Raw genomic sequence first — 15,835 nt, 5'->3', positions numbered from 1 at the left:
TGGGTTTTTTTACTTTGATCATAAGCTTTGTAAGAAAACATGTGAGCACCATGTTACTCAGGCTATAAACGGTGCAGGTATTTAGGAGAGCTGGGAAAAGTGTTTTTTCAGTATTGTTTGAAGCAGGGGGCTGATGACAAAGGAGAGGTGTTAGTCATGCTGACCCATTCTTCTGGTGCTCAGCAAGAGAAAGAAACAAGCCAGAAACCTCCTCCTCAGCTTCTTGAAGGTCTCAGCACTACTTGGAATCATATAATGGTTTATGTTCAAAGAGACCCTTAAGGTCATCCAGTTCCAGCCCCACTGCCATAAGCAAGGACACCTTCTAGTAGACAAGGTTGCTCAGAGCCAGTCCAACCTGGCCTTGAAAATTTTCAAGGATAGGAACCTATTCCAGTATTTCATCACCCTCACTGTGAAGAATTTCTTCCTTATCTAATCTAAACCTACCCTCTTTCAGTTTAAAGCCATTACCCTTGTCCTATCTTTAGGACTGTTTATTTTCCAGTTTTTGAAGGTGTGTGGAGGTAATGCCAGAAAAAATGAAGGACCTGAAAGATGTGATGCCATGACTGTGTCACTTTACATCCTGCCTCAACCCATGCAAGCAGAGAAATAAAGGCACGTCTGCTCCTGTTTCCTACATACACCTACTTAGAGAACACAGACCCATTAAAGCTGAGCCAGACAGATATCTTTTCTTTAATTAGCTTGTCCTTTTAAGAGTCCCAGGAAAATTATTATAAGAAATGCCATACGATTGCCCAAGAACAAATGAGATATGCTTTTAAACACCCTTTATTACTCACATTGCATAAGCATTCTAACAATCAAATCTAACAGTTTGTTATCATAGTTACAATCCCTTTGGCTTAGTAGCAGCAAGATGAATAGCATGTCATATCTCTTATCAGCAAATAGCTGCCTGCCTTTGTAAACAAAACTGTCAAGACTGATTCTCCATACACATTTGCAAATTATACTCATTGGTTATGTGTCTTGTGGCATATTCAGTGTGCTGCCAAGGGAATGCTACCCTCTCATCAGTTTTATGTTACCAAAATCATAATATTGTCAAGAAACAGGTAGGTACCTTGCCAAATGTGGCTTGATTTCACCAATGTCTTCTACAGATCCCTGATGAAAAAGCTACTTATTATCTAGTTTAGAAATATTCAAACCTAGCATGTAAATGAGAAATAAATGTGATATCCCAATATTCAGCCTGCTCCAAAGAGTCTTGTGTCCTCATCCCAGCACCAGCCTTTTACTTACTGTCTGGCCAGAAGGAATTCAATTTCTTGTCTCAGTTTAACTGTATGCAATATGATAATAACATCACTTATTCAGTGGTGGAAGAGAGTAAATTAGTTATAATGTGTACCCTGTGCTCTAAAGATATAGAGCAAAATATGAACTTATAGTATAAGTTCAACCCCCCCTCCCCCCACCCTTTGACATTTAATGTTTTTTTAAATTTTATTTAATCTGCATAATAAATGCAGAGGACAAAATTGATAGTCACTTACATTTTTTAAAGGGAGGATTCCCTTTTTGTGATTTTTATGTGGAAAAACCTCTGACCACACCACATAAACTATAATATATAATATATTAAAATACTGATACTAAAATTGCTGTAATTTTGTTGCTTTCACTTACAGAAGTAGGCTTATTTTTTGTATGAAAGCAACTATCATGCTAGTTTTGACATTTTATGTAAATGATGTGTAATAAAGTAATGTCATTTCAACAGAGAATTTTAATTAGTTGCTAGTAACACGATATAGTCTTGTATAATTACAAATTTTGTGTGTGAGGAGAACTGCCTTATTCTCATTACAGGAACTAAAACCACAGAGCATCACATTTCTCAGTATTGTACCAGAGGAATGTAGGAACACACTCACGACCACATTAGGGAATGGCACTAACAAGAGAATCAGTAACAGATAGCAAATGTGATGACACTAAACTGCAGATCATAATTCATCCATGGAAAAAGCCCCCACCCTACTCCTGTGCTCACATCAGCCTGCAGCACTCTGGCTGTTGCACAGCTCTCAAACACTGGTGCAGGCGTTTCTTCTCTTCAGCTCATCAAGCCAAGTGATGCTATCAGGGAAGTCTGGATCAGCAGAGGAGATGAGAAAGATCTAGCAGATCTTACAGCACACAGCAAACACTAGCAGAGAGGGATTCCAGGAGCCACTGCCTGTTGCATGGCTTTCTCCCTTAAATCCCAGGAGCTAGAAAATTTGAGAGGGGTCAAAATTGCTGAGCGTGACTGTGTATCATCCAAGCCAGATAAGTTGCAGTGTGGATGTTTGAGTGTGAATAAATCCAAAAAGCAGCGAAGTCTGATTTCAGGGTCTCTCCATCATTTAAGTGTTGTGTGAGGTACAGAACTGGCTCAGAATAGCAGAGGAAAATGGCAAAACAACACACCAAGCTCTCAAGAACTAAACAGGGTTTGGATTGGTAAATCATTAATTCAGAAAATGGTGTTTGGAAGAAAGCTTGATTTAGTCTTTTTTAAAGATGTAGTTACTTGTTGTTTTCCTCAGAAAAGGGAGTTAGCTCAAGGATCTTGAGAACAGTTAAGGAAAAAAAGAAGGAATATTAAAAGATGAGCATGAACTGAGTTATATGTAGAAATTAATAACTTTTTGTTTAAACAACTATGATAAATCAAAATAAAGATAAGTTAATGAAAATGTTTATTTCATGGCATCTATTGTATCTGTACAATTTTGTAAGTATGAGGGCAGTCTGCTTGTACTGAAGTGCTTTGCAATTACATTAACACACTAATGTGACAAACAAAAAACTTAGCTGAAGTCTGAAATATAAGGTTAGCACATGGGACCATGTATGCCTTTACTGTTATGTTCATTTTTTTTCTCCTCTTCAGTAAAGCTCTTTGCTGGAAGGAACAGACGCCTCTTTCTGAAGAACCGCAAGAGCTGAAGCTGCAAGAATTGCTTCCCTGAACCAGCTCTTTCCCACTTTTTTCCCAGTCTTCATCAAGAGGCATCCAGAAGACTGATGGTTTTAAGTTGCATGAGAGGTTTCACTTCTCCTTTGGCTTAGAGCTGGCAGCAAAGTTCTCTCCCTACCTCTGCACCTCAGCTGGTGTTGGATCCTACCAGGGCACAGGTGGAGTTGCATCAATGTCCCTCTATGGTGTAGTGTCAGAGAGAGGTTTTTTAAAGCAGCTCTGCAGAACATGAAACTACCCCACTTTTCAAGTTTTGCTTGTTCTTTCTCTTGTGGCTTCAGCAAGCAGCACAACAGGCAGCTCAACATGGCCTTATACACTGTCTAACCTCAAATGTGCAACGCCACTCTGGCACTCACCTGCAGTGTTCCTCCAGTGGAGCTGCAGCTGCATCCCAAGCACTGCTACTCCCAGGCCCTGCTTTGAAGAATGCATGAAATACCCTGGCAAGGGCAGACTGGGGAAAAAAAAAAAGAAAAAAAAAATCAATCCATGTTTCTGCATTGGAGCTGCTCAGAAAGGGCTGCCAGCCCCCAGAGTTATCAGCTCTTGCTGCTAGTAGGTATTTGATCATACTTATATTGTGTGTGGGGATAATGACTGTGGCTATGCTGGCTATTCCAAGAGCTTCTTTTGACAGCTCAGGCATGAAAAGATTTGTTATTTTTTGAAATGTAATGGTAGAGGTTTTATACTTTGGGCCAGAGTGTCAGTGGAGGCTCTTTGGTGATGTGTACATTGGAAGTGACAAGCAGTGAATGACTGACATCAGGCATAAATAATATTTGTAGTCTGACTTTGATATGTTATTCTTTAAAAAATCCAGTCTGTAAATACAGTCTACATTTGTTAGCTTGAAAAGAAGGAAAGGGAATGAGTGCATATACAGAGGAGATAAATGAATAACCATGACAAGGAGAAAAAGCAAGCAGAAATAAGCTGATAAAGATAAAAAGGAGTGGGATTATTAAAAGAGAGAATATAGACATACAAATGGATCAAAAGTAATATAAAATTTCTGAAAAAGGAAGAGAAAAAATTGAAGATGAAAGGAATCACAGTGTAACAGGTCAGAAAAAAAGAAGAAAGTTTTTATAAACTCTGAATTCCTATACACAGACAATAATGACTTCAGCACCCTATTAAATAAATGTGGTTTTTGTAAAACAGATATGTAATGAAGTCCCACTGATTGTGAGACACTAGTTTGCAAGTAAAAAAAGATTCTGTAAAGGTATTTAAAATGTACTGCAGGATCAGGAGGGATCATGGGTATGTGTAGTGTAGAAGCAATTTGGAGGGTGATGAAGTCACCATAAAACAAATATTATGATTAACCCCTGTAAGAATAATGTATTTTTTCAGCAAGAAATTACTTATTCCAGGGAAGACAGTTGAATGAACTTGTGGGGCTCTTTCATAGACTCCAGTGAAGCCCATTACTGTTTTTTCATTCAGCTTTTTGCTTTTCTTTGATAATTATCTGTAGACTGGAAATGGCAATGAGACCAATAAGCTATAAGATGGTATGTACTTTTCCTGCGTTCTTTATTCAGCACTGCCAATTATCTTCTTCTAAAGCAGGAGCAGGTATAATCTAGCAGGGAAGAAATCTTTGAAGTCATTGAAGTATTTTCCAAAAGAAAATATTTTACATCAGAAAAACAGAAGCGAGAGATATGCAGAACTTCCAGAACGGGTCAATGGCTGAAGCCATTGAAGAGTATCAGCTCCCATGCAGTGGTGGTCTCATTATCACTTCCAAACAGCATTTTAACATAGAAGAGTTGTCAGATAAAACTTCACATCAGTCAGCACACTTTTTCAATTTACCAAGCACAATGACAGGAAAAGTATGCAAATCAGCATGTTTAAATAGCATAAATCATGGAAGAGACACATTGAATATCCACATAAAAAAAAAATAACAACAGGATTTTAATGTTGCATTATGGAGGTGGAGCCTCAACTGCCTCTTTTCTGTGCTTGACTGTTTATAAGACTTAGATGCAGCAGAAAAGCCATACATTAAGCTTTTAAAAAGGGATGGAGCCAAGACTGGGTATAGCAGGGTAGGGACAGCACTCAGCTCCACTTCCAGAGCAGCCACTGGTGCTAAACATCCTCCAAATATTTGCCTTTCCACGGCTGGGAACAGAGATGCCATTTTTGAAAACAATTTTTCTGTACTTCTGTTCCAGGAACTGAAGGAATATTTCTTATTTCCTCATTTCACAGGCCCTCTGCAAAAAGGTATTGTCAAGTGTGTAAATTGTCAGGAAATCTTGGCTGGAAGGCACTACACAAAGCTAGGCATGTAGTACCTTATTATTTAATAGATTAACTAATAGATTTATATATTGCTTACTTGATTGCTGAGTGCAGCAATGCAGGTATTTATTTCACACTACACAGATCTGTTGTAGATGTTTGTAAAAATGGCAATGCCTTCTAAATTTATCTTTAAAAGGGTGTGTAAAATAAATATAAAAGATTGGGGTATTTTGTGAGGAAAACTGCACTCTACAAAGATATGGTATAGCATTATAGTTATGTTACAGAATCTGAAAATATAATTTGCAACAAAAACTTGCCCATAAAAATGTTACTTATTCTTTAAATAAATTTATTTAATTAAAAAAAATTTTACTTAGTCTTTCTTTTACAGAATTTCAGAAATTACTCCTGAAGTCATTCCCAGTTGTTCAAATGGCAGATGTTTTATTAAAGGTACCATATACTGGGATATATCCTACTTTACTCATCAGCTATTTTTCACTAGCAACAAGGAGATTTTACGTGAATGAAGTGATGGGAACTATTGGTGCATGTGAAGAAAGATTGGATTCTTGTGTTTTATACCGCATTAAAAAAGGCCTAATACAATTCACAGCTGCAGGAGAACCACTGTGCAATATTTAATGGTATATTGTCACAAACTATAGGTGGAATGTTACTTGCAATCATAATTCCTGATTTTACAATGTTTAATAAAGACAAAAAGCACAACCTGAGTTCAAAAATATAAACCATCCTTTTTCAGGCATGCCTCCAACTTAATTTGTGCTTAGTTAACATTTTCAGTAATAGACTTCAACTACCACTCAAGCATTTTCCTGATTGTTGACCAGGTGTATTTAATATTCATACTCTATTAAAGAAACATGGAGAGAACACTATTAACCTTTAGAGAAATATTTATTTGTTGTTAATAATGCAGATTTAAATTTAAACATATATTCAAGATGTACATTCAGCTTCAAATAGATTCAGTTCTACATTAAACAAGTTTCTTCAGAGATATGTAAAATAGTTAAGAAGGCTGCATACAGTTGATTTCAAGGAGAAACATACATGAATATTCTTGTCTACTAAAGTTTCCAACTTTTATTTATTGTCTGCCTCAGTATATTATGCTCTCCCTTACTTGGTTTTGCAAAGCTGTAATTAATGTGTTTTATTCATAAAAGAAAGTGACAAAGCCATGTTGCTAATCCTCTTGACTCTATAATAAATCATTGCTTGTTTGCTGTACTCTAATATGTATTTTCAATAATGCAGAAGCAAGCTTAGGTCCTTAGGTAACAAAAATCTCCATGTAAAGCAACTGCTCTTTCACCAAAAAAAAAAAAAAAGAAAGAAAGAAAAAAAAATCTAATCTCTCTCTAAAATCCCTCGTACTTTTGGGGCTTTCATGTATGAGGTTTGCAGGTGCCAAGCTGCTTTCATTCATATTCTGTGCATTGCTGTGCAGGGTCATTAAACCAGGCAGGGACAACTTGGTAACTTGGTTTGTACCCACAGAGTGAAGGATGGAGGGAGCAATACATGCTGTCCTTTGCCTTTTTGTTAAACTTGTTAAACTTGAGCTTGACTTGTAGCAACATCTACTTCCTTTCGCTGAAAGTAATTTAAATATACTAGGCAGGAAAGATTGTACAACTGTTGAGTATAGTGTGCTTAATCCCCTTCATAAGAAGCGTGAAACACATTTTAATAGATGGATAATAAGCTAATACTTCTTCTTTTTAAAGTTTTTATTATTTCTTTTTTTTTGTTGTTGTTATTGTATTGTACATATGGAGCATGTTAAATTCAATGTGTACCCTTGCTAAAAATACCCGATGTTCAAAATACAGTCTCAATTTAGAATTGCTCATGTCTGAATGGCTATCCTACATTATGCTACAAATTGCTACTGTTAATAAGAAATCTTGTATTATAAACAACAGTCTTCCTAGGCCTCAGGTGACTTTTAATGAAAACATGTATTCCCTTTGTGTATTCCCTCAAATTCCTTGCCAGGTGTTAATCTTGACATTTTGAAAGATTTCATTTTTTAAAACTTCAAAGTTATTTGCAACATTGGCTGTATAAGTATGCTCACTAACTTTAAATATTCCATATTTCTAATATTAAGTCTTTGTCATTACATGTGCCACTAGTAGAAGGAGTAATGGAAACTCTCTCCACCTGAATTAAGTGCACTCATAAGAAGGGGCTAAATCTCACTTGGCCAAAATGGGCTACAGAGTACATTTTCCTGCGCAAGTCCAGGTCTGCCTTGGCATATCACCCGAGTTTTTCTTGAGGAAAGGAACAGAACAAACATCTCTAGAAATACAGTGGATCAGATATAAACTGACTCTGCCCTCAAGGGAGTCACCTTCTGTAATTACCAGCAATATTTCTAATGCTAAAAAGACTTTTACAGCTGAAATTGTTGTCATTTTGCATTTTACCCAGGAAGCCTGGTGTTGCAATATGGATGTAACAGTTTCTACCTCTTTAGTCAAGTCCCATAGAAACACTGTAGATACTTTGATTTCCTCTTCTTTATTTCCTCTCTCTTAAGAGTGTGCCCCTTAAGAAAACCCACCCATATTCCCCCAGAAGAAGAGCACATCTGCACTGGCTAAACCTGTGTCCTCAAGAATCTGCTTGCATCAGTCCTTTTCAACCATGGTGTGGTTGAACAAAGCGACACTACAAAACCAGCTGCTGACCCCACCAGAGATCTTATTGCTGTGACACCCCACAACAAAGAAAAACAATGAAAGGGGAAAAAAAAGAGTTTTCATCCACCATTCCTCCACAGAGATACTGGGAAGGTGACACTTGTGGTCAAGGCAAGAGAAACCACCAAAACAATACATTTTTCCTTCTGAAAAATCACAATTGTACCATGGCAGAAAAATCAGAGAATGAGAGAAGTGCTCAATTTTGTATCTTTTGTATCTTTGTAAACTCTTCTCAGAATTTATTGTCTTTCAAAATAAGAATTTTTATTTTTTTTTTTTTTAGAAGCTGCCATGTGAACCCAAGTCTCACCAGCTTCTTGGTGCTTAAGCTACTTTTGAAAAGAAGACTACTTAATAAATTTTTTACTTGGAGATTAAAAAATGGTTATTAGGAGATATGCATCTGAGTAACATAAAAATTTCTGAAAAATTTACCATGAAACAAAGAATACATATTTATGAGATTAGTTCAGTTCTCTTAACATACCTTAGTTGTCCTGGAATATCATAAGAAATATGAATGCCATAAGGTTGTAAACAACAGAAACTGCAATTACTGTAGACCTTAATAAATTCTTCATATATGTGTTTACTTCCATCATAATATGCAGTATAGCTGGTTTGTAAGTAAACAAAAGTGATGCATGTGCATGCAGTGATTCATATCTATAGCTATATTAAACGAAACATGAAATATGCTAATACTGCAGGAAAATATTTGCTAACAGGAATTTTTTTTCTTGTCTATGTAATGAATATATTGTATATTGATCATCATTAACCATTCACTCTTAAATAATGTAAAACAAAAACAAAACCACCCAAAACAAACAAAAAAGCCCCAAGAAAAAGTCAACATATCATAATGAAACTATACTTGCATGTTTCATTTGAGGTTTTTATTTCAATAGACAAGCCCTGTGAGTTAATGAATATACTTTCTTCTTATCTGAAACATTAATCTGATACTTGTTTTAGAAGTATTTGGGGGGAAATTACTCTATAATAATAAAGCTGTTGCTAGGAGGCCTGGAGAAACCTAAACCAATTTGGCTTGGAGAAACAGATAATCAGTGTCTTAGTGCTTTCTTTCTAACGTGCCCCTCGTGCTTTTATCCAAGAGCAGGAAATCAGTGAGTGGAGAATAAATCTCCATTCTGATTGTTTACAGAGCATAATGAGGGCCTCGAGCAAAGAAATGCATCATTTGCTTTGTACCTGCAGCTGGACTGCAACGCATCCCATTGAATACCCGCGAATACCATGCCGGACGTGGAACAAAAAGCCGTCATTTTAGAGGAACACACCATGACTCTGCAAGGGTATAATTATTTGGAGGAAAGTTTAAAATAGCCCATCCCAGAAAGTGTTTCTGGTCCTTTCAGATTTTATAGCAGTGGCCTCAAATTACAGTTCTCTCATTTTCATTTCTCTCATTTTCTTCCTCGTTAACATCTGATCCTGACATAATTTGCAGTCTTTATTTCTCTTGTCTCCCGCTTCTCCCAAATCCTGCTTCTTTTATTTTTTCTTCAGTGCATGTCTCATTCTGGAGAGAAAGACTGAGATTTTGACAGCATTCCCCTCCCTCCCCACTCCATAAAAATATATACTTCCTATGCTTTCAGCTGTGATCACTCAATGGCTGCATTTTCCAAGATGAAGCCTCTCTGGGGTCTTCAGTGACTCCTTGGGCATCTCGAGATTCCCACCCTGTACTGCTCACCATGCCTTGCCTGTATCATGACTTATTTTCATTCTCTTTCTCACCTCAGTACCTCTGACCCTCAAATCCAAAGCCTTTTTTCTCTCAGAGCATGCTGTGTCTCTGTTTCTCTAGTACTCTCTCTTGGATCTCCCATGGTTTCTCAAGGTCAAGCAGCTCTAAAATGGAACTTCTCTTACTTCTTCCTAAAATGCCTTCCTCACTGCTCTATCACCAGTATTAGGTTTGATCTTTCACTAATTCTTTTTGCTTAATCTGGAATATTCATAACAGCAGCCCTTTTTAGTGGGTATGTGATAAAAAATAACTAACACTGATCCTCTCATAGTTAGCATTAACTACTTCTTATTACCCTTCTTTTTTAACCTTTACAATAGATGCCATTTCAAATAAACTTTACCCAACCTAAGGCTCATGCACCACAGCCCACACATATCTTGCTCACAGAATTCAAACTTCCTTACCCTCATTTTTAAGATTGTTTACAGCTACTATCTGACAATATCTCATCTGACAATACCTCATTCCCTCTATTCCCCTCACCTCTCTCTAGATAATACTTAAGATTTCTCTTCATCCTTCTTTTTCATGGTATTCTTCCCTCTATATGCAAGTTTACTGCTCCTTCCTTTCGTGTTGTATTCCCTTTTTCACCTCAATCCTCTAAAGACATAAAAAATACTTTATATTAGAATCAACTATTAAGAACAAAAAACCCCAAAACAACACCAAAACTGGTCAGAGCATGCTTTTGACTTCTGACATTTACAAGTCAAAAGGGGGGCAAGAAAGACATTTGTTGCATTTCAAAGCAAGAAGAAAATACATTGCTGTTTGTCTGTCGTTGTATGAGGTACCACAAAGGGTTTCTGTAAGTGGTATTACCTATCCTAAATTTCCTGCAGTCAAACCCCAACAGTGAGACTTTAATTTTTCTGTTGCAACAGTAATTTTCTTAAAGACTTGATCCAACAAAGTACTTAAACACTTGTTTATGTTCAGACTTGTGAGTGACCTCACTGTAGATACTGGAATTGCACACCTCATATATTGCAATTAAGGAGACAAACAATTGTTCTACTCAAATTGTGCTTTAAGATAGCTTAGTGGTTTATTACATTCATTTTGCTTTCAGGACACAAAGGAAATAATTTAAAGAAGCATATCTTGCAAGATGCTGTATTTAAGCAGATTTTTCAGGTTTTAAAATATTTTTAGCTGAGGCATTAACTTTATTCTACAGATTGAGACATTAGTCTTCTGACTTTTATGGAAGTTCACAGATAAAATAAAGAGTATGTTAAAAAAATGAAATGTCCTTATACTAACACCTGGGAATGAAAATTCTTGCAATTTCTTCTCTACCTCACATGAAAAATGACTTACCATAATGATACATTTTAACAGTGTGTTCCTTTTAAGGAATACTGATTTCCTCAGAAATAAAGATATGGATAAATGGATATTGAAATGTAGAGACACATGTCACAGAGCATTTATTGATTAAAAAATGCTTTGTGTTCTTTCACAGAAACTGCTGCAAACTATTATAGCTTTAACAGTGGTTCAAACCCTTCAAAGTCTAATTGCTTTGTGTCTGGTGCCAAACCAAAAGGTCCAACTGTATGCAGAAGAGAAAATAAGACATAATATATGTTTGGTACTAAAAAATTGAGATGTCCTTAAAATACCAGACAGCACAGGAGGAGTACTTGGAATACTGAGTAATATTTACATAACACATAATAAATTTTAAGCTTACAAAGGAAAGAAACTTTTCTTTAGAGTTAAAAGCAACTTTTTTACTCTTTTAAACATTTGGAAGTCAGTATTTCTCCTAATAGTGAATAAACCTTCAAAATTTTTCTGTGATGATAAGTACTTATCCCTTCCTCAGGGAAGGGAAGTTTCATGAGTTGATCATAAAATTAGTGTTCAACAAACTCACAGAGAGGCTGTGAATGCAGCTGAAACAGCTTGGCTCAGTCTTCTGGATTTTAACAATTTTTTTTTTCTCCCGGAAGTTACCTCTTTTTGGATACCTTCCTCCAAAAAATGCCACCCTTTCAGATCTTCACTGCCCTTCCACATATCCTTTTCCAGAAATTACTGCATTAAAGCATCAGAATCACCCACTGCTTCAAAATATATATCACACTGAGACAGTAGCTCTCAAGGTCACTTCCCAGAATCTTTTCTATTGATTAGCATTAAAAACTATTAGATGTCTGGCTGGGTGAGTGCCTGTCAGGCTACTGCTAGCAGCTTCTGAGGTTTTAGTCTGTTTTATGGAAGAGCACATATAAGTTTGGATCTTTTTCTTCCAGGTATCCTATTGCTACATTTAAATATTACATAAGGTATGGGCTGGGAGCTAACCAGGGGATTTTCTCTTGTGGTGCACTGTTGATGAAGAGCACAAAGAGCTGAGCTCTGCATACCCTGAGTGTGCTGGATGGGAGTCAGCACAGCTCTGTGCAGCAGAGAAAGTCCCTTTCATCTGTGAGATCAGAGGTTCAGCCTCTGTGCCAGTCAGACCACTGAAGCTTTTAGCAGGGAACTTTGGATTTATGTTCTCATTTTTAAATATCTTGGTCTGTGCTTGCTGCCAGTTCTGGAGCATCTCTGGGCATTGGGAGGATGAGTGTTAAGGAAACATGTTGACTTATCACAAATGTGGGGAGAGTTGCTGGTGTGTGTTTTCTGCCCAGTGCAGGGGAAAGCACTGAGGACAGTGCTCTGAGATCAGCCTCCTGGGAGCAGGCTCCCTGGCCAAATGCCATCTGCCTAGAGATCCTCTTGTTCCGAAACAGTTATGAAACCATTTTCCCCTCTTGCTGTGGTGGTGAACAATGTGCTGCTTGGAATTTCTCAGTTCTCATCAAAGTAGACATTTCTGTGATGTTACTGTATTCAGGCTTTGAGTAGCTCATATTTCTGAAGAAGAGCTGTGTATGGTTCCAAAGTTCTTCTCTGTTCCTATCACATAGGGGGAAACAATACCATGCAGTTAGTTTTTCAATGCAAGGGTTAAAAGCTGCTGACTCTGTTTTCTGAACTGGGGCCCCTGTTCCATCTATACACGTGCAGGTGACACTCATACCCACAAAACTCACTTAATTGAGGACTGAGTCATTCCCTCCTACATTCAAACCCATGCTCCCAACAGCTGGTACACCGAGTCTTTTGCAGCTTTTAGAGTTCTGGGAGGGTTTTGGTGGAACTTTCTTATGTATGTACTATTTCTTGTTAAATCATGGTCACAGTCTTCCCTAACCCTGACATTCCCTGTTTCTACTGGCATAGCATCAATAGCTTTTCTTCCTGTTGTCAGTTCTGCTACTGTTTCTCTTATAAAGATGCTTCTGGGAGTTTTGAGATGTTTGATTCCTTTAGACAAAGATACCAGCTTCAGCCTGGTTCCCATGGCTACAGCTCCTCAATCTCTACTCAATACAGAATTTTCAGCCACTCTCATTAAAAAAAAAAAAAAAAAAAAAAAAAAAAAAAAAAAAAATCATTCCCTTATCTCTGGACACTGCAAGTTGAATTGCAGCTTCCTCCTGTTATTCACACTGGCAGCAAGAAATCCTAAAGAGAAAACTTAAAGAAACACGTGAGTGTAAAGACTCATCGTGACTGTTCCATTCAAGGCTACTGCTGCCACAAACACATCATACAATCCTGTACATAAATCTGCCAGGATCCATCATGAAATAATTCCTAGGGTTTTTTTCTCTCATCTTTTCCAGCTAGAGGATTGAGTGGATAACTCATTTTTCTGGTTTCCTTGAATAAATTTGGTTTGAGAATTTGGCATTCTCAAATCAGATGAGTAAAATGAACAGTTTTAACCAAAATCAGAACATTTTATTCCCTGTTTTCACACTGAAGAACAAGGCAAGCCAAAATAAAAACACTTCATTTTCAATGAGAGCAATTTTAACACTCTCTAAAAAATAGAAAAATAGATATAGCTCTGAGAACCATATACAGAATAAAGTGAGAAATTTAATTCCTGTTCTCTCTTTTTCAGGCAAGCCAAGGTCCACCTCCCTCATTGAACAAGAGTTTTTTGCCTTATTTGAATAAGTCTGTAAGGACTTTGCACAAAACCTAACTTAGCTTTAAGTTTTCTTCCCACATCATATCATATCATATTCTCTAGTGGAATAGTTAAAGCAGCCTCCTGAAGTGCCCTTATACTGGGAGAAAACATCAGATTCAGGCTTTTCAGGTCCAGAAATCATCCCAACCCATTAGCGGGTCAGTGAGGATTTCTTTACTTCTCATTTCTAAATCTAGTCATACACATGGGTACAATTCAATGAAGTGTACAACTGTCTACAGGAAGAAGAAGTTTGCACTGCTATAATTTAATAAACTGTTTTCAAAACTCTCTAGTCTTCTAGAGTTTTGACAAAACAGCACATAGGATTTCAGAGGAGAACCAATTAATACCTCACAGTCATGCATTAACATGCCATACAGCATCTGAGGGCCCAAAATACTTGATTTGGGTATAATTTAAAGAAGAACAAGTCTAGAGTGTCTGCGGGTTTCACACTGATTTATCACTTTATACATTGCCCAAACTGCACAAAACTCTAGAAAACAGAAAATCTTCTGGTAGCACAGTATCAACGACAGCTGGTTGAAACATTGCTTGAAAGTAACGTTTTGCAAAAAAATATAGGCCTTCTTCTGAACTATGAATAAAATAGTAGCACTGTATATAAAATACCATGCCTTGATTTATTTTTCTCGGAACTGATGAAAAATATTAGCTGAACCAAGGAAAACCAGCCAGTTTTAGATACTAAAAATTGATTAGCTAACAGAAAATACATTTAAACTCATTTATACTGGCTGACCTTTCTAAAGATACAGTTGCTTTTGGGACAAATATGAGGTGAAATTTCAGTGTGTAGGATTCCTATACAATTTTCAGTTTGTTCTTTGTTGGGAGCCTGGATTAAATCGACCCTCAAAATACTTCCCCTGCAATGACACAGCTCAAGTGTCTGCCCTCATGGTGGCTTAGCTCACTGATCCCTCTGAAGGTTTTTTCTCCTAGTGACAGGCTGTCTAGTGTCTGGGTTCCCCCCACATATCTCCCCTTGGCTCGTAAGGAATGTATACATTCGACTGGGATTTGTGGATAACAAAGGACCAAGCTGGAATAGTTTCTCCATCACAGGTTCCTGCTATGTGCGGATCAACTTTTCACCATGTGTGTGACAAGGCTGATGTTTTTCAAATCTCCTGCATATGTGTGGTACAAGTGGTCTCTGTGCACATTAAATGCACAATCGGGGTCACTGTGGACCATCTGTGCACCACACATGGGGAACCTGACACTTTCTATCATCATTAAGCATGATATTCATGCAATACAAAGCACAGGCTTAAATAATGGTCAGAGCAACTAAAATGAAATCAACCCACAGCCATCCACACTCCTTCCATGCTGGGATCTGCCTCAGAAATCTCTTCTTCCCAAAGCTGTGAATAAAAGCAGGTTTCATTTGACCATTTGACAAATTTATCTGACCAGAAATATGCACTTCTGGGCAATTCAACCCCTCCTCAGCAGCACATTAAAATAGGTCAGATGAGCTGCTGCTTAAGACTGCATATTTCTCTCTCTTTTTTGACAGAGAGCCTAAAATGAAAACCTAAGCAGTGAGCACAGACCTGCCAAGGGCCATTACAGCTGGGTGAGAGGCATCACACTATCTTTCAAAAAGCTTTTAGCTAAATCTGGGTCCTTTTAAAATGCTCTGTGCTTTTCCAGAGCTGCCTGCCATTGCATCTGTCCTGCCTTCAATCTGCTTGCCACTTGCAGGAGCACCTTCGGGCAAGCCCAAGGCCAACAGCAGGAGCTAACTCCACTTCCACAGTTTTCCTACACATCCACCATCTGGCTCACGGACTTCTGTGGTATATACCCAGACCTTGTGTTCCTCTGCAAGGTCTCCTCAGCAAGTCTTCCCTCCCTAGATCTAATTGCTTAACTAGCAGTTCACTTCCAACCCCTGCTACCACCAGCATCTTGAACTGACTGCTTGGGCACTGGCATTAAAG

Source organism: Vidua chalybeata, chromosome 1 (assembly GCF_026979565.1).
Source record: "Vidua chalybeata isolate OUT-0048 chromosome 1, bVidCha1 merged haplotype, whole genome shotgun sequence".
In the NCBI taxonomy this organism is placed as follows: Eukaryota; Metazoa; Chordata; class Aves; order Passeriformes; family Viduidae; genus Vidua; species Vidua chalybeata.
The sequence above is the reverse complement of the archived record's forward strand: the minus strand, read 5'-3'. Positions refer to the sequence as shown.